The sequence below is a fragment of the Acomys minous genome, assembly GCF_964271855.1.
Source record: "Acomys minous genome assembly, chromosome: 1".
Lineage (NCBI taxonomy): Eukaryota > Metazoa > Chordata > Mammalia > Rodentia > Muridae > Acomys > Acomys minous.
In genome coordinates this window covers 140,418,842-140,445,280 of record NC_140483.1, presented here as the reverse complement: position 1 = coordinate 140,445,280, position 26,439 = coordinate 140,418,842, and the positions used below count along the sequence as shown (strand labels likewise).

Below are 26,439 nucleotides of genomic sequence, written 5' to 3'. Positions count from 1 at the left end.
CTGTTTAGCTATTTTTGTTGTTGTTGTTGTTTTATTTTGTTCAGAATGGGGGCCTGGAGTCTGACAGCTGGAAACTTGTGCTAACTATATCTAGAGTTCAAAGGTAAGACTCAATAATGGAATCAAACTTTGACTTGTGACCTTGGTATTTTATCTCCACAAAGGAGTGCTTTGTTAAAACCAACAGAATTATGTTGTTTGGAAAGTGCCTTTCTTGGGGGTGGGGGTGGGGGTGAGGGGGACATGTTGTGTGTTTTTCTAGTTCTGTCTGTCCCAAGCTCTTCAGCCAGGCAATGAGCTGCTGTACCTTTTCCTTCTGAGCTGGAAAGCCAGAAGAGAAGTGGGCAGCTGACAGTGGAAAAGCCAGGTGTTCTCGGATGCCTCGGACTTCGCTTTGCAAAGAATCACTTTCATATGGGAGGAAGTGATTTACACGCATGTGGCTGAGTGTATCCTGTGCTCCCTGGGGAGACAGCAGGGGTGACAAAGGCAAGCCATCTGTCCCCTTACTAGGCCTACTATGCTGAAGGCACGTGGAAACATAACGCAAAATGTCGGTGATTCTTGATCACTACAAAGCAAGGATGAGTTAGAATCCATGTCCTTCTGAGGAGAGACCTGTCGGCTCCTTATCAGCGTTCACAAGTTCCTTCAGCCTTTCTGGTTTTTCAGATCTTTATTCTCTTTAAATTATAACAGGGCTATGATGAGCCAATTTGCTGCTGTTCTGTGTAATTTGGGTTATTCATTCAGTGGGATGTAGAAGATGAGAACACAGTTAAAGTGGCATATTTAAACTTCAAAGAAAGATCTCAATTTGCAACAGTCAGTGTGCTCCTAGTTACGCATGAGAGACACAGAACATTAAAGCAGCAATGGCTTCTGTCTGAGACAGCTGTTGATCCCAAAGAGCCTGCACATCAAGGTTTACCCTTTAACTTGTGGTGGTTGGTCAGACCCTCCTACTGCTGGGGTGATGGGACAGTGGTTCCCTTATTCGGGAACTGGCAAAGCAAAAAGACATCACTGTCTTTTAGAGTTTGAGGTTTGGCTCAAGTTTGGTCTCCACATGTCAATTCGGTATGTGCAGGGTGATGCTCATTCCTCGGGGCTAGAATGCTGGATGATGAAAGATATTTGGGAACTGATCTGGCTACACAATTTCATTCTAATTCAGAGAGGGGCTTTAGAAATTTCAACAGCTGTTACTGTCTCTCCTCAGAAGTGTTAAGGCATTTTGTATGGCAGTGGCTCTGCCTTGTTTGGTGCCCCACAGCCCGACAGCCCCACAGCCCAGGCTCTAGCAGCTGCACTGTGAGGTCTGAAGTGCCTGCTTGTGACATGTTCCACCGGGGATGCAGCAGCCTAAAGAACCACCCACATCACTTCTGCATGCATCTCAGAACCACAAGCTGCTCCTGAAACAGGAGGCTTGTTCCACCATCAGAAAGTAAACTTCCTGTGACTGGCTTCAAGTGGAGAAGAAGCTTGTTGTCTGGGGAAGGTATGAAGTAGAGAAGGAGTGAGCGAGGAAGGTTGAGGACCTTTGACCTCCGGCTACTCTGTTATATTAGACACAAAGACAATAGATATGGCTTCTTGGTGATCTTCCCATATAACTAAACACATGCTACTTAGGGTTTTCTTTTCTTTTCTTTTCTTTTCTTTTCTTTTCACCCTATCACCTTCTTTCATTAGCATGCCAGATGAGTAGTGTCAAGGAAAGCCAAGAAATGACAGGAAGGTGGTTTTCCTTTGTTAATGTGCTGCATTGTGTTTTGGTTTTTGTCACTAAGCAGAGGTTTTTACCACTAAGTAATGAGGAGATGGGGCATCTGTACCTTCAAACCACGTGAGAAACATGTTCTGACAGAATAAATAAGCAGATAGTGTAAATATATAGCAACGAGGAGCCAGGTAAATACAGCATTTGTTCCCCTTGATGAAACTCACACAAAGCTGTCACCAAAGCTCTATAATTAAAAAGGCTTTTTAAAAAAAATCTAAATATTTCTTAAAAAAAAAAAAACAGGAAAGCAGCAGCATAATGATATCAAAACAGCAAACACTAGACAGGAGTAAAGACACCACATCTTAGTCACCCGCAGCCCCCCTGAATAGACTGTCTGCATGGCTGTCTTAGTTACTTTCTTATTGCTGTGATAAGACACCACGGACCAAGGCAAGTTTGTCAAGAAGAAAGAGTTTATCTAGGGCTTACAGTTTTAGAGTCATGGCAACCACGGTAGGAATCATGGCAGCAGACAGCCACGCATGACCCTGGGCAGTTGCTGAGAGCTCACATCTTGAAACACAATCATGAGACAAAAGAAGAGACAGTGGGACTGGTGTGAGCTTTTGAAACCTCAAATCTAGCAGCCAGTGATACACTTCCTCCAACAAGGCCACGCCCCCTAGTCCTTCTCAAATGGTTCCACCAAATGGGGACCAAGTATTCACGCACATGAAGCTATGGAGGTCATTCTCAGCCGAGCCACCACACTCTTGGTGGTCATAGTTTGTTTCATTTTTGTTTTGTTTTGTTTTGTTTTGTTTGTTTTGTTTTTTTACAACTTCCAGTGAGAACTTAGAAAAGAAAAGGAAATGACCATCCTTCTTGAGCAAAAGAGAGTAAATTTGTAAAATGGATCTAAATCTCTGATCTGGTACCTGGAACTTGGGCTCTCAGTAAAAATTGAGAATTGGCAAAAGCCAACGGGGTGTGTGGTTGGTCTGCAGGTTCACAGTTTTGTTTAGTACATCTGCCATTAAGGAAAGCGGGTGCAGCTCAGGCCTTATTGAAGAATTAGATGTAACACGTGGTTTTCTAAGTCTTTTTGTTTAAATAACTATAGACTTCGAGGGAGGTAGATGAGATAGATTCAGGGTCCTCTGCTCCTTCCTCTGAGCCGATGACCCAGGCTCTTGCTTGCCGTGTCCAGAACTCTCTTTTCTAAGAGGTAGAATTAACACTAAACTGCCCTACTTCCCTTATACTCATTGAAAATATTTAATAGTCTAGTAAGCATAGGAATCATTGGGAAAGGATTCTGGAAAAAGTTCTTAACTGTAAACTGATTTCTCCTATGATCAAATTTACATAGACTATTAATTATTGTGCTTATTTCAAGAAAGAGCAATAAATCAATTGTGAGCCTTAGAACTGTGATAGCATCGACTTTTATGAAAACCAGTGAAGAGGCTGTAATTTGTTAAATAGCCAGCCTTGGGACTCTTCAGCAACAGTATAGGCTGTATGTAACAGATGTCTAAATGTGTGGAAATGAGCATCAGTTTATGGCCTAGAGATAACACTCTTCAACCCGGGAAAAGGATTATTATGGTGTCAACGATAATGTCTCTCAAAAATCCTTATCGTAAGAGCTAACCCTCAAGGTAGTGATATTATAAAATAAGAACTTTTGTGGCATCAGCAATGGTAGCTCTGTGTTTGTAGAAGACATTGAGAAACATGGCCTTGTCCCTCTGCCTTGTGAGGCTGCAGCATTCTCCCCTTTCAGTGCACACTGATTTTGGATATACTTCTCAGGCTCACAACTATGAGAAGTAAATCCTACTGTTTATAAACTACCAGATCTAAAGTACTATCTTACAGCAACCTGGGTGAAACAAGGAGCTGATCCAGTTGTGGTTAATCCTAATAGATGCTACAGACTATTAATTGCCTGTTAAGTGTCAAATTTTCAACTCAAGGGGACACAGTTGGCTCATAAAAATTGAGAGGACATGTGATTGATTATTCCTTCAGATTCATTTCTCAAAGCTGAATACTTAGTGTTAAGACTGCACAACCTATATGTCTGTGTGGGAAGTGAATAAAGTGACCGTAACTTTGTATTGTAGATGGTTCTCCGGTATCAGAAAGCCAACTTGAATATAAGGATCCAGTACTTAAACCCATCTAGAAGATATTCATAATTTCTCAAACCAGAGGTGACAGTTTCTTAGTATGAAAGTTATAAAAGAGCATATGGAGAAAATGGACCTTTGGTAAATGTCAGTTTAGAAAATGTTTGATTCTGAGGTTTTCTGTCATGGTGCTACAACTGTACTTTGAGTGCTGTGAATCTGCCCTCCTTCATCTCCTCTACAGGGAATCTTCTTTCCTTTCCTCTGTACCTTTTATTACTATGGAACTCATAGATATGAGCAGCTTAAGATGGCATGTGAGGTCTTTGACCTGATAACGCTGCATTATATGAAGGAATGTCAGTGCGGAGCGTTGCAGGCAGCCACCGGGGTCTGGCTTTAAAGAATTCCCCACACATTTTGAGAGGGCAAGCCTTTGGCTCATTCATTTCTGCCCCAAAATATTTCAAAGAAGTGGATAAGCCTAGGAAAGGGCCTGAAAATTAGAATGTGCTGACACAAAGTGACTATTCAACATTTTCCTTTCTAAAGTGATTCACAGAAAATACGATGCCAAGACGGCAAGTTCGGTGTCGTGGTGTTAATGCACCGGAAGGTTCAACTCGATTGCTGAGTTCAGAACTCAAGTTGGAAATGCCACTTTTAAGCCCTTTATTATGTTTTATTGAGTAAAATGTAGCATTTAGGACAGTAAACAGGAAAACATACTTGTTATAAAAATAACAACAATAGAAGTTTAAATCAAAATTCTCACCCTATTCTCCAATCATGCAAGTCTTTATATTAATATGCAGACATAATTAGTGGAATTAATTCCTAGAAGTGGGATTCTGTTGTTGAACTTTTCTGCAATGCAGATATTGAAAGAAAATACCTACTGAAAACCAAGTGTTTTAAATGGATCTGATCGACTCATTTAAGCACATGTCTGGCTCCAAATGAAAGCCTGAGCTGGCACCATCTCCAGGACAGTGTTGGGCTAACGTAAATAGAGTAGACCCACCAGGCTTGATGGCGCACACCTTTAATCCCAGCACTTGGAAGACGAGTCAGGTGGCTTTCTGAGTTCAAGGTTAGCCTGGGTCTAAGAGTGAGTCCAGGACAGCCAGGGCTACCACAGAAAACCCCTGTCTTAAAAAAAAAAAAAGACAAAAAGTAAAATAAAATGGCAGTGCCACCTGCCACAGACTTTGCAAGCATGAAAGACAAGGTTGTGGTTGATCAGTTGTGCCTTTAATATGCACTGAAATATCAGGCATATAAACAGAATACAATTACAATGTAAGCATTGTGGAAAACTGAACTATTGGGATGTGTAGGTCCTCAACCATGATACGTTTTTCAATCTATTTTTATTCCTAATGGATGCACCATGATTTTATTTATAAGTTAGCCAGGCTGCCATCATATCTGATCTCATACATGATGATGTGGGTAGTATATAAATAACTTTCTTCTTTGCTGATTTACATATTGCTTAAGTATTACGGAAAAACCATGTGTGAAGTGAATTAGGCTGTCTATCCATTTTATCACACTCAGAACTACACTGCAATGTATTTGTTATAGAAAGAGGAATGAGAGTGTGGCAGGCTTGAAGTCTGCTGTTTTAGAGAACACTCTGCCACTCAGGCTGTGCTGTCTCATGTGACCCTGGGTTCTCTGGCTCCTCCTGCTCGTGATGAGCTTGCCTGCGTTTCCAGGCCCAGAACCCACAGATAAGGAGCTGCTCCGGTTGTACACATCATCATGAGGCTCAAATGGCCAGTTTGGGAGCAGAAGAGCTTCTCTGCATTCCTAACATTTTGCAAATGAGTCGATGTAGTGACTATGAGGCCCACTGAAGAGAAGGGAAAAGCAAGATGCCTTCTCTCTGCCCATGCCAGGTAGCCGATGCTTTGTGAAGTAGAGAGCATCTATGCAAGATCTATTGCATAGATCTTGTTTGTGTGTGTGCACACACTTGCATGTGCATGTGTGACTTACCATACATTGTGCTAACTCCCACTACTCCACATTGTGCCTTGGGCTCCCATATTGGAGCAGACAAACTAATCCATTATGTTAAGTTTCATAACTAGACTATCAGTTGTATTTCAGGCTTTAAGTTTACATAACGTGAGCATCCTTTCTCCACAGTGTTTCTATATTAGAAGATTCTGACACCCAAAGCAGACTGGAGAATTGGAAAGTCATCACTAAGGCATCAGCCTCACCCCTGCATGCAGGTTGCCTGAGTTCTCTGCTCAGCTCATTTCCGGCCCAGCATCTTGGACACTTCGTTCCCCCAAACACTGATTGTCGCCCTAACACCCTTCCCTTTTCATTTCCACGTTATAGAAGTTACTCCAGTGCTTATCGCACAACTGTACTGAGGCGTCAAAGACCAGACACCCTTTCTCCAACTTCACTGGGCCCAGCCACTAAGGTACTCAACTGACCACCAAGAACTAATATTCTTCTGCATCGTTGTCAGACAGGGATTCTGCCCACACTTGTCTATACTGATGGTGATCTAGAAATGAGGAAAATTTGCCAACAGCAGTTCATTTTCCTTAACTTCTGAGGAGACTTAACATGTGTGCGAGTTTGGGTGCCCATGTGTAGTGGTCGCAGTGGAACATTCATTGGTTAGTTTTCTCCTTCCAACATGTGCTTTGTTTTCATGTCTGTTTTTTTTTTCTTTCCCTTTTTCTTTTCAGTCTTTGGTTTTTTGTTTAGGTTTTTTTTCCAAAGTCAAATCTATTATTTTGTTTCTTTTTTACAACAAGGAAAAGTTAGGTGCCAGTCCTGTCTGCTGACATGGACAAGGCTGCCACACAGGGTGTACAGAGGTTTCATCATACAGTCCTCAAGCATGAGATGCCTGGGAGTGTTTCAGCCATTTCCCTGCATCTTGAGCTGCCACTGGTTCTTGTTTGCAGCTTTATGTAGAGAAGAAGACTACAGGCAGCAGTCGACAGATGACTTGGCACCATTCCCAGCCATTCCTGCTTTCCCAAAGGCACATGTGTGAAATGCTGGTTGTCCAGCCCAATAGTAGGTAACATATCACACAAAATCACCACTTAATCACAAAGGTCCATATAAGAATACTAATTGAGACTGAAGAAATAGGACGAATGGGCACTCTGTTTATGTTTCTTTATTTGCTCATTTTTGGCAGATATCCCTTGAAATTCTGTGTCTTACAAGTCTTGCCCTGTTGCATCATGATAGAGCAATTCATATTGAGGAATGAGGTTGATACAAACCCCCCAAAAAAGACAAACTTCCTGGCATTGGAGATCTTACAGTGTGGTAGGGAGATAAACATGGATGCAGATATATGCCCACAACAGATGCCCTTGGGGTACAGAAAGCTTTGGAAACAGAAAGAGGAAGTAATTAATTCTTCCTTGAATAAGAGTTAGCATTCTCATAGACCATTAGGAAAGGATGCACTGCAATGAGATTTGATACTGCCTAAAAGAAGGGAAGACCACCCAACAGCATTCCAGGTATAAGCACGCCACACATACAGCTCAGAAGCCTAAAGAATGGCAAGCAGAAAATGAGAATTTTAGGTTATTCCAAGGGTAGAGCGTTAGAAAATGTAGCAGTTGAAACCAAGCAAAGAAGTTTGGAAACTTGTTAAACAAATCTTGGATTTGAAGAGTTGTCAAAATTATTATATTGGAAGATAGAGTCCAGTGAAGACAGGCTGAAGACAGAGACCATACACACACTTACAGGAAGCTGCTAGGGAGAGATGCCCAGTTCCTCATCTTTACACAATGGCCGGTGGCCTTCAGTTGATGTGAAAGCCCACTCCCTCCCCATAACCTTCAGGAGACAGCGGTGCTTAAATGTAAGTGGATAGACAGCAGACCACAGGAAGTCATCTGACAGCAATCATTAGAAAAATGTGTTCTTAATACACTGCAATTCAACTTTTTTAAAAAGGGGGCATCTCTACTGGAGAAATAAAGTTCATCCAGGGAGCAGATTTTCTCAGCAGAATCTGCTTGCCACACCTCAGTCAATAGAGAAAGATCTGTTTATTCTCATTTGACGGTTTCCTTACTTCAAAGGTGGCAGGTTCAGGCAGTGGGCATTCTACAGGTGGAGAGCTTGGGTGGGTTTTCTCGACTTCAGCCCCCTCCGTTTATTCTGCCTTTAGTATACAGACCATTGGGAGTGTTGTTTGCGTGCGTTGGTTTCCCCTTCCATTCTTCTAGTCAGCCATGTTCTTTATCTTCTAATTGGAACATTGTGCTTATAATCAAATCACGAAACTATAATAATAGCCACAATTAAGATGGCATAGTGCTTCCTAGTTAGCATGCACATCGGTCACCTTCTTTTGAAGTATGTAAAGCAGATTTTTCACATAATAAATTAGAGACTTCATTTGAATGGCACATGCAAGGCATACAGCTAAAAAAAAAAAATGAAGTGGGACTTTGGTCTTTGCTAAGTGGTCAGCACCATCGAGTGAACTTCCCTTTGGCCATCTGCAATTCAGATGATTCATTTGCATATTTGTTGTGTCCACGTCTAGAGAAAAAGAGTTTTGGTTCAGAACTTTGAGAATAATGGCATTTTAATATAAATGCACTTTGTTACTTAAAAAAAAACATTAAATTAATCTCACTTAACTCTACGATTTTGTTGAGTTGACAGTGTGTTTTTTAGAGGAATATTTTAAAAATTAATCTTTGCCTTAATGGAAATTTTCTTTTGAAGCCTGCTTTAAAAACTCTTGACCTTTGAACTAATTCATTTGCTCATCTGTCTATCCAACCTCTTGCTTCTTTATTTTTGAAACAGACATTGTGTTGTGAATACAAAATAAAATAAAATATAGTTGCTATCAGAAACTCAGATTCAAGGTCACTTGTCTCCTTGCTAGATCCTAAATCTCATATCATTTGAAATAATTTTTCCCTTCATTTCTTTTTCTTGGACCCCAACCCCTTCTACAAAGAAGGCTTTGTACAGACACAGCAATCTTTGTCAAGTTTTACTTAATTATAAGCAAACACTGGGAAGTAAATAGCATCCTGTGAATGACAGGTAAACTGAAAAATCACATCACCTACAAATATATTTTTAAACAAAAACAAATAAAAGGCAACAGAAAAAAGAAAATAACAACCCTAAGGATAGAGGATGATCTAGCTCAGAATGGCCATTTTCAATGACTTTGGAAAAGCAACTTGTGTCTAGTGACAATTAAAGAGAGATAAGAATTATACAACTTGAGATGTAACAAGAATAAATTAATAAAGGAGGAAAAAAAAAGGATTATACAACTTGAATAAATAACTATGAAAATATGATATAATGAAGGATCACTTAATTTGGAAAACATGAACACCAAGTTTAAAAACAGAGATAGGAGTGGCCAAGTAGACAATAGATATTGAAGAAAATCTGTTACAAAGAGAATTATCAAAATTACAGAACATAGGAAAAATGGTTAAAATTATTGAAGCACTTGGGGGTATATACTTGGGGGGGGGTGTTATGGATATCCAAGCAAAGAGTATACAACTCCTGATGGGGCAGAAACAAAGAGCCAGGTATTACTCAGAAGAAAACGTTTGCTAGTCCAAAAAAACCTCAGCCTAACATACAAACAGTAAAAAGTATAATTACAATCTCCAGGCAAATGCCACAAGGAAATAACAGGCACCTGTGCATGGTTATGGAGAGAATACCGTGATCCTAGACGTGCTCAGCTCCTCTCTGCCCTGCCACATGCACAGCAGTGCCAGCAACAGCCATCAGTCCCTTCCAGAAACAGGAAGAGCAAATTAAAGAATATCCTGGCATCTTTGCATCTTTCTTGGTGAGCTAGGGTCCTGGAAACTCTCTGGCTATCTAAAAGAAAGACAGAGAGAGAGAGGGAGGGAGAGAGAGAGGAAAGCTTTTGTCTTTCTGAAACATGATTTTTGGAAGAGGGACAGATCTAACAGAACCCCTAGCAATTCTTGTCACCCACAGGAAGGGATGAGAGTCCTGGGGAGGAAAAAGCATCCCCTCATTGAACACACCCCTCCCTTTAACACTTCTTAAGACGATTCTGCCTCCCTGGGTGGGGCTCTTCCTTCCTGAGGAAGGTGGGCCTGCACCTAAGCAAGAAGACAGTTATCCTATCCGTGGTGAAGGCTGCCCCAAAGCCCTGATCGAGGTTGCTCCACAGATGGTCCTCTCTGATGGTTGATAGTTTAGTGCTTAATGAGAGGATTAGAAATGCAAACAAGGAGGGCGAGGCAGCCAGAGGCCATCAAGGATGGGAAACTGTTGGGGTCTCTGGAGCCGAAGAAGCAAAGGAGAGAAGAGAAGCCGCAGTCCTCTGTGTCTCCCAGTGCTACAAAGGGCTTACTGCTGCCAGAGGTGCTGTCGCTCAGGGAAACAGTGGAGAAAGGCGGCACCATGGGCTTCTCTCCCTCCTGCCTTCAGGACTCCTGCTGTACCTCCCATAGAAAGAGTAAACCAGAAGCTATCCAACAGTGATGCCACCAAAGACAGAGAATCCTGCTCAGCCCTCTAGGAGGATCGGAGCAGGGTGGGGAAATCTGAAACAGCTAAGGAATGCGAGACAGGGACTTGCAATAAAGAGGACAATTGGCGGCACGCCAATAATCAAAGAAGGACTAACTGAGAACTATCTAGTTAGCCTTGGGAGAGAAAATGTTTTGGTACAGGAATTCTACATTCAATTAAACTGGTACTTGTGTGTAGATGAAGCGAGAACAATCGCACGGTCAAGGCCAGGTCTAGGCTAGCGGTCTTCTGGAGAATTCAGCAAGTACACAACACAGGGTCCTTGACGGTGCTCCCTGGCTCACAATCATGCTAGAAAAAAAAATCTATTCGTAATAAACAGTGATGAGATTTCTCTACCAATTTAGATTCTACTGGTTGCAGGGCTACGAAGCTGTGAATTTATTGACAAGGGACGGGTAATAAAAGAAAAATGTATTACAGATACAGGAGACCCCCGGAAGAGTTTTGGGTAAGGCTTGTGCACCAGCCTGCAGGAGGGACAGAAGAAAGGGCTTCCGTGCTGGAAGGCCCGGATGTGGCTTACTCACACAGTGCCTGTCCTTCTCGTCAGCTCTCCAAAGGTGTTTTCGTGGTATCTGGCTCTCCATTCTTCTCAGGTGAAGGAAGTTGAGGCAAATTCATTCTTCTCCATCTCAGATGGAGTTCACTTTGAAGGAATCTCTATACCAGCTTGGTGGGTTGCTGGCTCGTGATAGGACAGTGAAAGCAGAGGCACAAAGCGCCGTAGGAACGCTTGAGAGGGGAGGTACGTGGGCTCTCCCGGTTAGGGAGACTTCAGAAAGGAGTGAGTTGAGCCTGAAGTGTGAATGACTGTTTATCTGACAAAACTGCTCTGGAGGGATCCTGGGGACAGATGCTGGACAAGCATGGCACTGGGTTCACGGAAATGTGCTTTTCCTGGCAATCTCAACCTTACAGTACGGGGAACATACTCTAAAGAGACGTCTGTTCCTCTCAATCTATTAGATCATTGAAGCAGTAGACCTTAAAGAAATAGGAATTTCTCTAGGAGTCTTACGCGCACCAACGGAAGAGGCCCCACCAGAGGTGAATTTGTCTCCCCAAAAGAGAGCTCATAACAGATTGCAACTGAGCCTCGACAGTGATGAGTCCAGAGTGGGCAGGACCATACCTTGGCTAGGACCGCTTAGTTGTGCGTATGCCTAAACCTCTGCGATCTCACTCCAGGACCCATAGATGCACTTGGTGGATCACTGTATCTCTTTGTCCCTCTTCCCAATATGGCTACGTTAAATAAAGCTCCTCTTCTGAGTTCAGCTATTAACTTGGCTGTTTTACTTGGCTTCTCAAAGTTGGGTGACTAAACTCGACTTTTTGAGGTACCAACTGTGATGCCAAGCTGAGTAACAAAAATAGCCCCTCTCAAAGGCCTACACAAAATTTCACATGTAATAGAATATTTTTTTTCACAATGGCAGGATTTTCACAAGAACAGGAAACTAATCATACCTGAATGAAATACATTTATCACTATTGACAGAATTGGTACCTGGGATACATAAACCAACAAAATACTCCGTTTAATGCAACCCGTGTGTGGGGAGGTTGCAGGTGAACAGAGTTAAAGCAGCTTTGGATGGAGCTGTGCAGGTAAAGTACCTACCCGGCAGATACCTGGGCCTCCCAGCTCATGTGCTAAGAGAGAAATGAGATCGTGCATTCAGATCTCAGCACTCAGAACTGTTACCACGAGAAGGACTTAAATAACGGCTCACTAGTAAAGTTCACACAAGCAACCTTGCTAATGAAACCGTAGTGGAAGCGATTTCTCAGCGGGTTTGTGGGGAAGCCTCGACAACAGAGCACACTAATCACAGAAATTTATTTAATTAGTATTTCACGGCACTGGAGGCTTTAGAAATGCAGCAGGAAAACCGTTGTGTTTTTACACTAAGTCTGATGAGGCAGCAGTTTCACAGGGGGTCATTAAACAGGAATTCAGAAGGCTTGTGACTGTGTCCTGCCTTCAGAGAGGCTTCCTACAATCAGGGAAGGTCAGAAACTTCCTTTTCCTGTTTTATAGTGGGGCAGGAGAAGACCACAAGATACCCGGTATCCCCTCATTGCCAAGGTTCTAGACTTTTGGGTTCACAATCTGAACCCCATCAGATTCACATCCATGAAACGTTGCTGTCGGCAGTGGCCGGGCTGGCCGTTTCTTTCTCACCCGTGCTTACTGCTAAGCTAGATCATCGCAAAGAAACAGTTCAGGAACACTGGGCTCCCCCAGAGACTTAAAGAGTTACTGATTATTTCATCAAAAATCAAATGTTTAAATAAATCTACCCAAATAAATCTTCACCTTTCTGTATAAAAAAAAGCCTATGCATCAAATGATCGAGATTCGCTCCTTTCGTCAGGTCCCTCGGCCCTCAGCTCTTGAAGACCCACCTCGGGCTTCCATCTCCATCCTCGCAGAGGCAGTTTAAGCAAGGATCCTGTCTATACAGTTTACCTGGAATTCACACCCCACTCCAATAAAGAATCAGGTTTTGTATTCCCCACTGCCAGCCTTCTCTATCTGATCATGTCTGATCGTTGAGGCATGCCTTCAATGTAAGGTCAAGTTAGTGAAGACTTCATCCGGCCTCTTAGGAACTTTCCAACCACTGACTCCCGCCTTTGTTCTTCTATTCAGTGTTACCCTCATTTCTCTTCTTTATTGCAAAATTTCATTTGAAATAGCTCCCAAACTTATCCAAGTAGGCCCAATTAAGCCCTTCATACTGTTTTAATGTGTCAGAATGATTCTTTCTAAAACACGACATAAATTTCAGCAGATAATCTTAACAATCCTACTGGGCCACAGGCTGTGCCCTGAGCCAGATTCAGTCGCCCATCCTCAATAAACTGGTCAAAGGAGCCAAATTATTTCAGAAATCAGGAATAGGGGATTCATTCAATGTGGACATGTTGGACAAAGGAACAAAGAGATCCAGCGAACCCTGCAAGTCAGCCTTAGGGGTTCTGGAGTGATGTCAAAGCTGAACTAGAAAGTAAAAGATATCTGTGTTTAAGAACACCCTGGGAGAGTGTTGTCCCACCCACACTGACCCATCCTTGTCTGGGCTTTAGGTTCACCTATAAGATGGCTTGACAAGTTATTAGAACTATGTAAAAATCTCTTTCTGGGAAGCAACTTCCCCCTCTGCATAATGAATTTTTCTTCTCCCACCAAGAGATTCCTGGGGGGGGGGGAATTTCCATTTCCTTGGGTCTATCGTTTCAATACCCTGACAGCCAGATTGCGAGATACACATGTCTTTTTAGAATATCTTCAGTTTGCCGAGCCTGATACAATTCCCTTTATTCTATTGTTACACTATAACCTTGAAATGAAATACGTCAGTGTCTGAATGCACATGACCCAGAAAGCACAGCAGAGCTGGTCCTGGTTGTAGGAGTTGTGGGTGAGCTGCCCCCAGGGTGTGAGTGTGGGAGACTGTCCCTGTCACTCATCTCCCATGCAGTGGCATGAACTAGGGAGAGATACCCTTCCTACCTCCTCACCCCTCATTACCTGTAGCAGGCAGGGGTGCTGGCCCTGGGATCATGAGAGCAGGAGAGCTCTCTCAGCCCCTCACCAGCTACAAAACTTGGGAGAACAGGCCCTACACCTTGCCTAGGCACCACAGTGGCAGGGAGCTTGGGTGAGCCAGCCCCAAGGGTATGAGCATGGGAGAGATGGCCCTGCCAATTGTCTGACATGTGATGACATGAGTGAGGGAGAGATTCCCCCATCTCTTGTCTCTAGCCACCTTACAGCAAGCAGGAGAGCTGGCCCTGCCCTTGCTCCTCACCTGCTGCAGCACTTGGGAGAGCCAGCCTGGACCTTGCCTCAACAATACAATAGTGCTGGTCCTGAGGGCATGAACATGGGAGAGCCAGCCATGCCTCTTTCTGCTCTGTGAAGGCATAGGAAAGAGAGATATGACCCTGTTGCTCTTGCCACTGCCAGCAGGCATGAGAGCTGGCAAAGAGGTCATAAGAGCAGGTCCTGCCCCTCACCAGCTATGAGACTTGGAGAGTGACCCCTGCCCATTTCCTGAGCAGCACAGTACAGCTGACCCTGATGATGGGGGTGGGGGGTGCGGGTGACCTGGCCCCGGCAATTTGTCTGCTGTGCAGTGTCACAGATAAGGAAAAGATGCCCTCCTCCTCCCTCCCTCTTAGTCCCTTACAATTCATGGAACACAGGGTCATAAGAGTGGGAGAACTGTCCCTGTCCCTCACTACCTGCAACATTTGGAAGAGGGGCCCTACATCTCTCCTGGGAAGCAAAGTAGAGCTGGCTCTGCTTGTGCAGTTTGTGGGTGAGCCATCCCCAAAGACATGAAAGCAGAGAGGAAGAGCCATCCTAGCACCTCACCTGCTACAGCCAGGAAAGTGGGCTGTGCACCTTACCTGGGCAGCACAGATGAGCTGGTCCTGAAGGCATGGGAGTGGGAGAGCTGGCCGGAGCACAGTAAGGGGCCAGTTCTACAGACACAAAACTACAGGACCTCCATGACACAGGGCAACAACAGCATGTCCACGAGGAGTCCCAGGGAGGTTCTAGTGTTGATAGTGTAGCGCAAGCCAGAGCCCTCAAATCAGACCAATAACTCATTGCAATGAACATTTGCAAGCAAAGTACTATAGACAAAAAAAAAAAGGAATACTGCAGGGCACACTGACATGCTACATCTTCCATGACAAGAATTTTTGTTTTGTTTTGTGGGGGAGGTTGCAAGGGCAGGGCGCAGGTACAAGAGGATGGGCAGTGAGTGGGATTGGGGTGCGTACTGTGAAATTCACAAAGAACCAATAAAAATTAAAAATAAATAAATAAATAAAATGCTGCCTGTGGGAAATCATCATAATGTATTGGGCAGAGATTTCCATATCGTTGCCATACATGGCATACCTACTATCAGTGGTGTCTGAAATCCAGCAAAATGTGGTATTTAAAATTTTTGACTCTATATTTTTCCAAGATTGATGTTGTAAATAAATATTCTCACCTGATGCGAAGTTTGAAAAAGACAAATTTTTTTCATAACCTCACGGATTTTAGTTGCTTTTGGAAGGGCTGGCAGAAGCAACCGCATCTTGCTGTTTTGAAACAGCATCTCATCCTCAGACCTAAGACGCCCCTGCTTCCCGAGTGCCGGGATTCCAGGCAAGAACCAACCGTGGCCGGCATGGCCTTCTTCCTTTGCCTCTGAACAGCAGTCTCTAAAGATGTTGGTGATTTACTATCTGGTGGTTTGTCCTCCACTGTCCCATGATGCTAGGAAAAGATTCATGCTGATCAGTCTAATTCAATCCCACATTACGGGTGGGTAAGAGACAAATGCCAAAAAGCTCAAGCCAGCAAACCACTTGGGGCCAGTTTTAAGCAGCTTGGGTGTAGAAAGAGTGGCTCTCGGGTCAGACACATTGGAATTACATCCTACTTGTGGGGTCATGTTCTAGCATCTCAAAAGTGGTGTTCTGTTTTTGTTTTTGTTTTTCTTTTTCTTTCTCTCTTTCTTTCTTTTTTGTCAGAAGCTATGCTTCTGTGAACAATGCTACTTAGTATAGAGTATTTACAGGTATGCCTCATATATAATAGCAATACTCTGACTATTTTGTCAGAGTAATAGTCGAATAGTAAAATTGTATGGCTAGCAACACTTTTTAAGTGTGTTAAGACACTAAGGGAGCAACATTATGCCACACATGTGATAAGGCATCTCTGAAGATCCATCCTTATCCATTTTAAGCAGATGCCATCGGTTTCAGGAATGAGTAGCGAGAGGAACTAAAGAGAACTGTTGGTAAGGTCCAATACAGCACAGACAGAGGCCATCATTTGTATCAGTTCTTCCTTTAAAAATGAAAAGTTAACTATGTGGATGGGAAGAATGTTCTTGTTAGTCCTCCAGATTCACAATCACCATGAGTTATCTCTTTCACTTATCCGGAGTGCTATCATGTATTCGCTTATCCAGAGTGCTAGCATGTATTCGCTTATCCAGAGTCCTATCATATATTTGTTTATCCAGAGTGCTATCATGAACTCACTTATCCAGAGTGCTATCATGTATTCACTTATCCAGAGTGCTATCATGTATTCGCTTATCCAGAATGCTATCATGTATTCACTCATCCAGAGTGCTATCATGTATTATTTCCTTATCCAGAGTGCTATCATGGGGTTTTCTTGTATTTTCTATAATGCGTGGGGTCATCACAGACTCCTCAGCTTGGCCCAGGGCCAGGCCTGTTCTCTTATTCTCAGGTGGGCTCTGGTTGCAGCCATGGATTCCAACAGCATTATTGTGTCTCCTTCACGGAGCGCCTCAGGCTGCTGAGAATACATTGTGCTGAGCAGTAACACCTGTTAGTAAATTTGCAAGTATTAACCTAACATACGTTCAACTCTGTAACCTTTGTGTAATATGACTTCTAAATGGTTTTAGTCACAGATACATATAGCATTAAATGTAATAAAATTAGTATAAAATAGTTACTTACAAAACAGTCCTGTGCGAGAAGATGTCAGCATAAACTGAAACTTAACTGACTACAGATTTTGTTAAGACAGTATCCCAAGAAGCCAAGACTGTGAAACACAAACAGCAGGAAACATAAAACATTGTTTGACAAAACATAATTCTTGTCTTAGGTTTATCATAAAAAGCTATTTAGAGCAACATAATCTCTTTAAGAACATCCTGTAAATAGAGTATCTTGTGTGTTACACGGATGCAGCAGCACCTGTCAAAAAAAAAAATAAGTATGGCCTATACGAGTAGAAGAGTAGAAGGTGGGACACCAAGCAGGCAGAGAGGATTCTGGGATAGAGCCAGGCAGGAGAGACTTGCCCAGAAAGATGTGAGAACAGACACAGGGTACCTAAGCACAGATAACCAGCCATATGGCAAAATGTAGATTAATATAAATGAGTTATCTTACATTATGAGCTGGTCAGAGAAGAGCCTGGATATATGGCGTAGGTATTTGTAAATATATTTTGAGTCTCATGAGTTATTATTCTGGGAGCTTGGGACTGTGAGGAAAAAACACATACCCTACCACAATATCCTGTTGTTTTAGACGTAGGAATTAGCTTCTGGTTTTCATTGATATCTTTATATTGGGACACTAACATTTTGAAATAGGTGCATTTTATTTTATTAGTTCTCAAATTGTGGAGTTTTATAGTTGGGGTAAGTTATTAATTTCTCTATTATATTATTTTAGCATAACTCTAAATGTGTGTTAAAGACAGACTAAACATTCTAAATAAATAGAAAGGTCCAACTGCATGAATTACATCATTTAATTTTTAAATTGTCAGGAAATGATCACTAGCCAGATATAGATATAGATATAGTCATACTGTTTGTAGGGAGCTCTCTCTCCCTCCCTCCCTCATAACTATTATAAAAGAAAATGGAAGGAACACTGCTGAGCTTCTGAGTCTCCGAGACCCTTAGGCAACCAGGGACACATCTTACATGAGGACTCCTGTTGATTAACGTTTTGCTGCTTCTTACTTGGCTGAGAGCTTAAACGCACCTCACCTAGCATCTTAAGGAGCACAGTCACAACAGAAGAAAGAAGACATCACAATTTTAAATATGCAGTCTATTGTAGTACCAAGCTTTTCAAAGAATGTCTCAACACTCCAAGGAAATATAACTATTTAAACAAAAAAGGAAAATTTAAAGAAATGTCAAGTGAAGAGGGAAAAAGGAGCTCACTACTTTAAGGGAAGGGATGGAGTTTATTTATCAAAAAAGCAAAAAGGAAAAGCAAGTTTCCAAATGATTTTGACAATAACCTAACAGATACTTAATGCATATTGCTAGGAATATTTTATCAATGTAAATCACTTTAGATGTTAAATGTTTTAAATTTTAGCCAGTGTTGTAAATTCTGTGATAGTTGTTTTTCCAAATGTAACATTTGAAATCATCAAGCTCAAGCAAAAAAGACACATAGAATTAACCTTTGAACCAGTCACATCTAAAAGCTTGTAACCCACCTGCCTAAAGTCCAAGTTTGTGTGTGTGTGTGTGTGTGTGTGTGTGTGTGTGTGTGTGTGTGTGTGTGTGCACTTTTCAGTTTTTGTTTTTGTCTTTGTTTTCGTTTTTGTTTTTCTAAAGTTCTGTATTTTGGGGGAAAGGAGCAGGAAGATACAAGAGCAACAGCTAATACACAGTACAAAAATCACCCCAAAGCACTCATGTTTGCTCATAACACATGTTTTAAAAAGGCACGCCAATCATAACTTTCAGCACACAGTGTTAGGTTCAGATGCGTTTGCCTGTCTCCTGATTTAAAGGCATGCTTGTATTCCAATTGGATCACACAGACCTAGAAGATCTTTGGATGTGATTTCTTGACATCCAGATTACATAGACCTAGAAGGTCTTTGCATGTGATCCCTTACCAGAACAGCCATGTTCTGAATTAACATTCCTCTATAGTGGTATAGCTGGTGCTTGAGGTAGAACTATTCAAAATTTTCTGAGAAAGAGCCAGATTCATTTCCAAAGTGATTGTACAAGTTTGAGCTCCCACCAGCAGGGGAGGAGTGTTCCCCTTTCTCCACATCCTCTCCACCATGTGCTGTCACCTGAGTGTTTGATCCTAGCCATTCTCACAGGTATAAGGTAGAATCTCAGAGTTATTTTATTTGCATTTCCCTGATGACTAAAGATGTTAAGCATTTCTTTAAGTGTTTCTTGGCCATTTGCTATTCCTAGGTTGAGAATTCACTGTTTCTCATTTTTAATTGGATTATTTGGTTTGGTGGTGTTTAATTTCTTGAGTTCTTTACATATTTTGGATATTAGCTTTCTGTCAGATATAGAGTTGGTGAAGATCTTCTCCCAATCTGTGGGCTGTTGTTTTGTTCTGTTGACAGTGTCCTTTGCCTCACAGAAGCTTTCCAGTTTCATGAGGTCCCATTTATTAACTGTTGATCTTAGAGCCTGAGCTGTTAGGGTTCTGTTCAGGAAGATGCCTCCTGTGCCAATAAGTTCAAGGCTCTTCCCTACTTTTTCTTCTAACATATTTAGTGTGCCTGGTTTTAAATTAAAGTCTTTAATTCACTTTGAATTTAGTTTTGTGCATGGTGATATATAAGGGTCTGTTTGCATTTTCTACTCATAGGCATCCAGTTAGACCAGCACCATTTGTTGAAGATACTATTTTTTTCCATTGCATGATTTTGGCTTCTTAATGGAATACTACTCAGCTGTTAGAAACAAGGATGCCTTGTAACTTGCAGGCAAATGGATAGAACTAGAAAAGACCATCTTGAGTGAGGTAACCCAGAACCAGAAAGATACATATGGTATCTACTCACTTCTAAGCAGATATTAGCCCCATAAGACAGGATAACCACATTACAATACACAGACATAAAAAAGCTAAATAACAAGGAGGACCCTAGGGAGAATGCTTAATTCTCATTCAGAAGGGCAAATAGAATAGACACCTAAAGAGGTTGATGAGAAGGAACAGAGTGGCAGCCTACCATAGAGATCCTCTGAAAGACTCCACCCAGTGGGGGATCTAGGCAAATGGTGAAACTCACAGCCAAACTTCAAGCTTCAGGTGCAGCACAGGGAGCCTTATGGAAGAGTTGGAGTATAGAAGGACCCAGAGGGGACAAGAGGTCCACAAGAGACCAATGGAATCAACAAATCCAGCTGGGGGGTAGGGGTGGAGGTGCTTCAGAGACTGATGCACCAACCAAGGAAGGACCATGAGTACATCTGCTCAGATGTAGTTGATAGGCAGCACAGTCTCCTTGTGGGTCTCATAATATGGGGAGTAGGGGCTGCCTCTCACATGGTCTCTGGTACCTACTCGGTGATCACTTCTCCCTGGTGGGCTGGCCTTGCTAGGCCACAGAGGAAGTGGATACAGGCAGTCCAGATGAGAATTGATAGGATGAGGTCAGATGATAGAAGAAGAGGGCTCCCCCTTTCTGAGGACTAGGGGAGAGAGAGGGGGATGGGGGAGGAGGGAGGGAGGGGGGGAGCAGGAGGCGATAAGGAAGGTGGCTACAATAGGGATGTAAAGTGAACAAGTTAAAAGTAATTTTAAAAATGCTGTGAGCAAAGACTATGGAACTTCACTATCTTGTCATGTCAATGGCTTCCCACGGGAAGGTTAAAAGGTGGAGAACTAAACTCCCACTTCCCGCAGAGGGGAGCAGGAACCCAGTGCTACAGTTCAACATCACTTCAGAATGGGCCAGCTAGAGAGAAAACCAGGGCCAGTGCCTCAGAAGGTCAAGGGAGAGAGAGAAAACTATAAAGCAGGTGACCAGGTCCAGTTTGACCAGGAATTTGTTTGGAAGTTGGACTGGATCGGTTTGGAGTTAGGATGGGTCTGAAAGGACTTTCTTCTTCCAGTAGCTGGAAGGTCTCAAAGGGAAGACATGACTCTTGGACGGAGAAGTAGAAATGGAATAAAAGAAATGTCTACTTGACTGTCTCCCTGTCTCTGTCTCTGTCTGTCTCTGTCTGTCTCTCTCTGTTTCTCCCTCTCTCTCTCTCTCTCTCTCTCTCTCTCTCTCTCTCTCTCTCTCTCTCTCGTGGGGTGTGTGTGTGTGTGTGTGTGTGTGTGTGTGTGTGTGTGTGTGTGTGTGTGTGTTGTATGTGTGTGACAAGACTTTTCCTGGGGTGATACAATACTTACTTATTCACCTTCACCCCAGATAGGGAGCTCATGACAGACCAAAGGATGGATACCACCAAAGTACAACTTGGTGAACCATGTGTTTGTTTTATTGGCATTAATTACAGGTATATGGGTGAGGGGTCACTTAAAGGAACAAACATGACTTAAAGACAGCTGCATCACCAAAGCCAATCCCAGCATGGGTTACATCTCACAAAAGCTGGGAAGCCAGAACATATGTCACAGCCTGCAGGAAGCTCCAACATGTTGGAGGGTGCCCCTTCCACGTACCTCAGTTGGTCTAAACCTCTTCAGGCAGGTCAGCTGGTTTCTGTGTCTTTGGGGCTGCTGGTTTGTTCTGAGATTCCTTTGTTTTCCCAGTGTGGCTTGCCTGAGAGTGACTTCTCAGCAGCGTCATTGCCAGGGGTGCAGGGGGGGGGGGGCGACGGGCCGGCACGGTAAGGGAGCTAGTGAATCTAGTCAGTTTCGGGGACTTCCTGAAGATATTTTTTGAGTTGTTTAAAGAGCTTCCTGGCAGGATAGAATGTTTCAATCTTAGAGGAAACTGTTAAACAGAGACCTTAGCAGTCCTCAGATTCTCAGCTGGGCCAACAAATCCCAAGCTACCCTTCCAAAAAGGAAGTAACCCCAACAGAAAGCCCTGAACAGGAAATAGAACTTTAGGTTTAGGAAGTTCTGACCACCAGCAAATCCCCTGGAAAGGCCATGCTGTTTTGACTGTAGGGGAAAGACTGATTAGCCCACAATCACACCTTTTTGCCTTCTCCTAGGTTTGTTTATTCCTAAAGGCCTTCATAATTAATGAAATTGATTGTGCATTTAAGTGATTTTGAGTGAAATGGACGGTTTAAATTGAATGACGGTGTAACCCTTGAGAAGAACTGAAAACAGAAACTCTGAAGAACCGACCTTTAATCTGTCGTGACAAGACAGTTTTGTTTTTCCTACCAGCCGCTACCTCTACCACCGGAATTCCTTTCCTCTTTACTTATGAAACTCATCTTCCATTATGATATACCTGTATTACTTTGTGAGTCTTCTTACTCTGTTCACAACCTGTTCCATATACAATGCCAGTACCTGGCCACCACAGAGGAGTGAGGTGACATTCTTATTGGGACATCTGCTGCTTGTACCAGGTGGGGTTTGTTAGGTAGCTTGTCATCCAAGCACCTGGCAGATGCTCTCTCAGCATGCTTCGGTCCTTTGCAGTCCTCAGCAGCTTTCTCAGGAGGCAGGAGGGGTCAGAAGCTCACGAAGCAACAGTGGCTGGTGTAAACTCTGTGACTGGGCTCCTGTGAGAGCCAGGGACGTGCGTTTTCATCAACTCATTCCCTAACTATGAGTCTAATGTAATGCCAAAATGTGTCCTTTTAATGACAGGATGAAAAGCCTTCAGAGATGTGAAAGCACTGGTGGGGAGGAAGAGACAGTGACAAAAATAGGGACTTTTATAATTTGTCCCTCCTCCACATGCCTGAATTAGCACGGATGGGAGAGTTGACTTTAGGGCAAAGCTAGTCAGATCCTCTCTGCTCTCGTCCATTTCCTGCAGATAAAAATGCCAACGAAGCTTGAGCCTAGCAACCTAGTGCATAAGATACAACAGAATAATTTTTAAAAGCAGGATTGTGTACAAGTATTTCACTTGATGCCAAAATAAAACAGCCAGTAGAGCTGATAAGGATGGGAAATCATCTGCCTATTTTATTATGAAGTAAATGAATTAGATACAGCTGCAGTGTATGATATAGAAAATAATCTTTTTCCCTTTCAAACTACACATTAAAATTATAAGATAAAAATTGATTTAAAATTTTATGTACACATATCTTCTGTAGCGAGACTTTTAAAGCAAAACAGCCTCAATGTGTTAGTAGTCAGAGGGCTTTGAGTTGTGGGTGGTGGTGGTGCATGCCTTTAATTACAACATTCCAGAATTTGAAGCCAGCCTGGTCTATGGAGCAAGTTCCAGGACATCCAGGGTACACAAAGAAACCCTGTCTTGAACTTCAACCCCCCCCAAAAAAAGAGTGCTGTAAGTGTACTATTATATCATATTTAGCCAAAATATGTTTTGTGGTATATGTACTTTCTATTTTGCTTTTTGAAAATGTGGTTGTTTTGTCTTAAATATAACATTAAACCATGCATATTTCTATACTTTACAATTTTGTTTCTAAAATTTTTAACATGCTGTTGCTTTAACCTTCATATCAGAAAAATTGTCAAGAAGCATCTGCTCAAATTTATCTCATGTAGTTGGAATGCTGAAAGACTTCAGTAATGTCCCAGTAAAATAGGTGAAGTTGTTTGTTCTTTAAATCAAATAGCTAGAGTGAAACAAATAAAAACACTTATTATCATATTTACATATGCAAAGGGAACATTTATTTATTGTGTGTGTGTGTGCACATGTGTGCTTGTGCATGTGTGAGAATGCACTAAAATACATGCAGTCATGTTGTGTCCATGTGTGAAGGTCAGAGGACACTTTTTAGGAATTGGGTCTCCCCTTCAACCGTGTGGGTTCCAGGGATTGGTCATCAGGCTTGACAGCAAATGCCTTTACCCAATGAGCGATCTCCACAATCTATATTTACTTGTATATATTTTATATCAGTGTAGTTTATATACCTCTCCATAATTAGAAAAACCATAGAAATAGTATCTGAGCTTAGCAGTGAATACCTCAGCCAAAATAATCCAGCTCAATTAAAATAAACCGGGGTTGTTGGGGGAATGACCAATTTCGGGTGAGGGGCAAGATAGCTTGGCGTGACGTAAAAGAAAATTAGGAGCCCGGTAAAATCTATTGAAGACCTGTCAAAGACTTCAGAAGTCACCTTGGAAAAGTGTCAAACATAGTTGATGCTTAAATTGAAGAACATCCGGTATATTCAAACTCTTAAATTCATAATGACACTTGGAAGAAAACTCACTGAAAAAAGAAAAAGTCAGTGGCCAACTCTGGAAGATGTGTGCTTTACAGTTTTTATTGCTGAGAATGAAACACCATGACCCAAAAGCAAGTTGGGAGAAAAGGGTTTATTTCCTCATTGCTGTTCAGCACAAGAACTGAAGCAGGGCGGGGAGCTAGTGGCTGACGCAGAGGCCGTGGAGGGGTGCTGCTTACTGGCTTCCTCTCCACGGCTTGCTCAGCCTGCTTTGTTATAGAACTGAGGACCAACAGTGCAGGGGTGGCACCCACCCACAGTGGGCTGGGCTCTCTCCCATTGATCACTAATTAAGAAAACGGCTTACATCTGGATCTCATGGAGGCATTTCCTCAACGGAGGCTCCTTCCTCTCTGACCACTCTAGCTTGTGTCAAGTTGACACAGAAATCCAGCCGGTACAGTATCTAAAAGCAGTCCATTGGAAGTTTGTAAGTAGAGGGAAAGAGTCAAGCATTTGTTCTGATGTGAGCACAATGGGCACACGTGAAGAAGTTTCTTTTTACAGAATTTCAACCAATGAAGGGAATATCGTAATTGGAATGTTGCTACTATGTTTGTCAGAACAGGGTCAAAAGAAAGCTGCACGGTGAATAGTGCCTTGAGGAACTGTGAGGGAGGCGCCAGTGGGAAAAAAAAAGCAGAGGGCCTTTTACCTCAGGTGCGTTTTGTTCCCTGATTATTCCTGGACTATCTTGTCTGATGTCAGAACATAGCTATAGAAGGCAATCTGTTTAGTGTGCCCTGAATCTGGATACGGCTTTCCACCTTGCTTTTATGCTTTCTCGGATATCGTACTTGCCAGACAATTGTACCTGAATTGACCTATCCTCAGAAAAGTTTCTGGGAAAGGGCTGCTCTGTCAGTACTTAGTATGTGCTTACGGCATTTATTTACATGTTTTTCTCATCATATTTTTCAGACCGTGTTTTTCTGAACTCAAACAGCGTTTCCTCGTATCATTGCTTTCTTTGTTACATTCATGTATAGCAAAGTTGTCTCCAGCATAGGTTGTAACCCACCTCATTCTTTTAGGTCTAGCACATGAGATCTGCACAGGTTGACAAAAGTTGGCTGTGTTAGTCAGCTTTCCATTGCTGTGACAAAAATACCTGAAATAGCTTTAAAAGACCAAAGGTTTAATTTTAGCTGACAGTGTGGAGGTTGTAGCCCGTGATTAGTTGGTTCTGTGGCTGGGGGTCTGTGGCAAGGAGTCCCAGTGTTGATAAAGACAAGAGACAGAGCAACCTGGCCTTATGGTGGCCAGGATGCTAAAGAGAGATAGGAAATGTTCTCTCAAGAGCTTATATGCCTCAAAATAGGGATTTCAAATTAAGTGAAAATTTATATTAGAATTTTATGTGCATAACAAGAACAACAACCCAAACCTCAGTATGCTCACTGGATTTTGTATGTCTTACAAGAGATACAAAATTAACTATCTGGAGTATTATAAATATGTTTATTTTATGCAGTGTCATACCTAACCAAAATCTTTTTGTGATACAAGCTCTTTCTCTCTACTCTGCTTTTTAAAAATATGTGCCCCGACTTGCTTGACTAGGCTCCAACCTTCAGTCTGGGACCAAGGCAGCAGTGCATGAGCCAATTCAATCTCTAACGAACAAGAGACCCACAGTGATCACTGCAAGAACCAACATCACAGAGAGGCTCCCATATATACTCTCTGCCTCCCAGTGGTAGCACACACCACTAACCACCAATGCTCCTCATAAAACTCCAGCTTGATCCAACTGGTCTCTGTAGCTGCAGCTAACAACATTGCAGGACACACAGAGAATATAGGAACATGACAAAATACCATGTGAAATAAAGAAACAAAACCTAGATCTGTCCAGGGCAAACAGAAAAAAAAATGCATTGAAGTTCTTCTTCACGAATAAGATCCAAAGGGAACAGGAAAAGGGCACAGGATAAAATGAGTGAGATTTGAGACAGCAGATAACTACAGTCATGAATCCTTTTTGATGCTGATTCAGTTAGGTTATTTTAAAACGATGAATAAACAGGAGAAGTTCAAACATCAGGGAGATGTTTAATAACAGCGGGAATTGTTAATTCTTTAGGTGTGATAACTGCATTGTGGTTACACTTTTAATGTGTATGTATGTGTTTGTGCATGTTTACACATGTGTATGTGGGTGCATAAGCACACATTAATGTGTGTGTGTTTGCTTGTGGATACAGGATGACAGTACTTAGTGTTATCCGTAGGAATGTCACTTATCTTCTTTGAAATGATGTCTGTCATCATCCTGGAGCTCTCCAATTAGGCGAGGTTGGTTGGCCAGTGAGCCGCA

At 42.4% G+C, this 26,439-nt stretch overlaps 1 long non-coding RNA gene across 1 annotated transcript in view; it reads left to right on the top strand.

Moving 5' to 3' along the window:
- Nucleotides 1-26,439, top strand: part of LOC311604995 — a 74,783-nt gene that overhangs the window by 2,962 nt on the left and 45,382 nt on the right. The gene's annotated exons all lie outside the window — the stretch shown is intronic.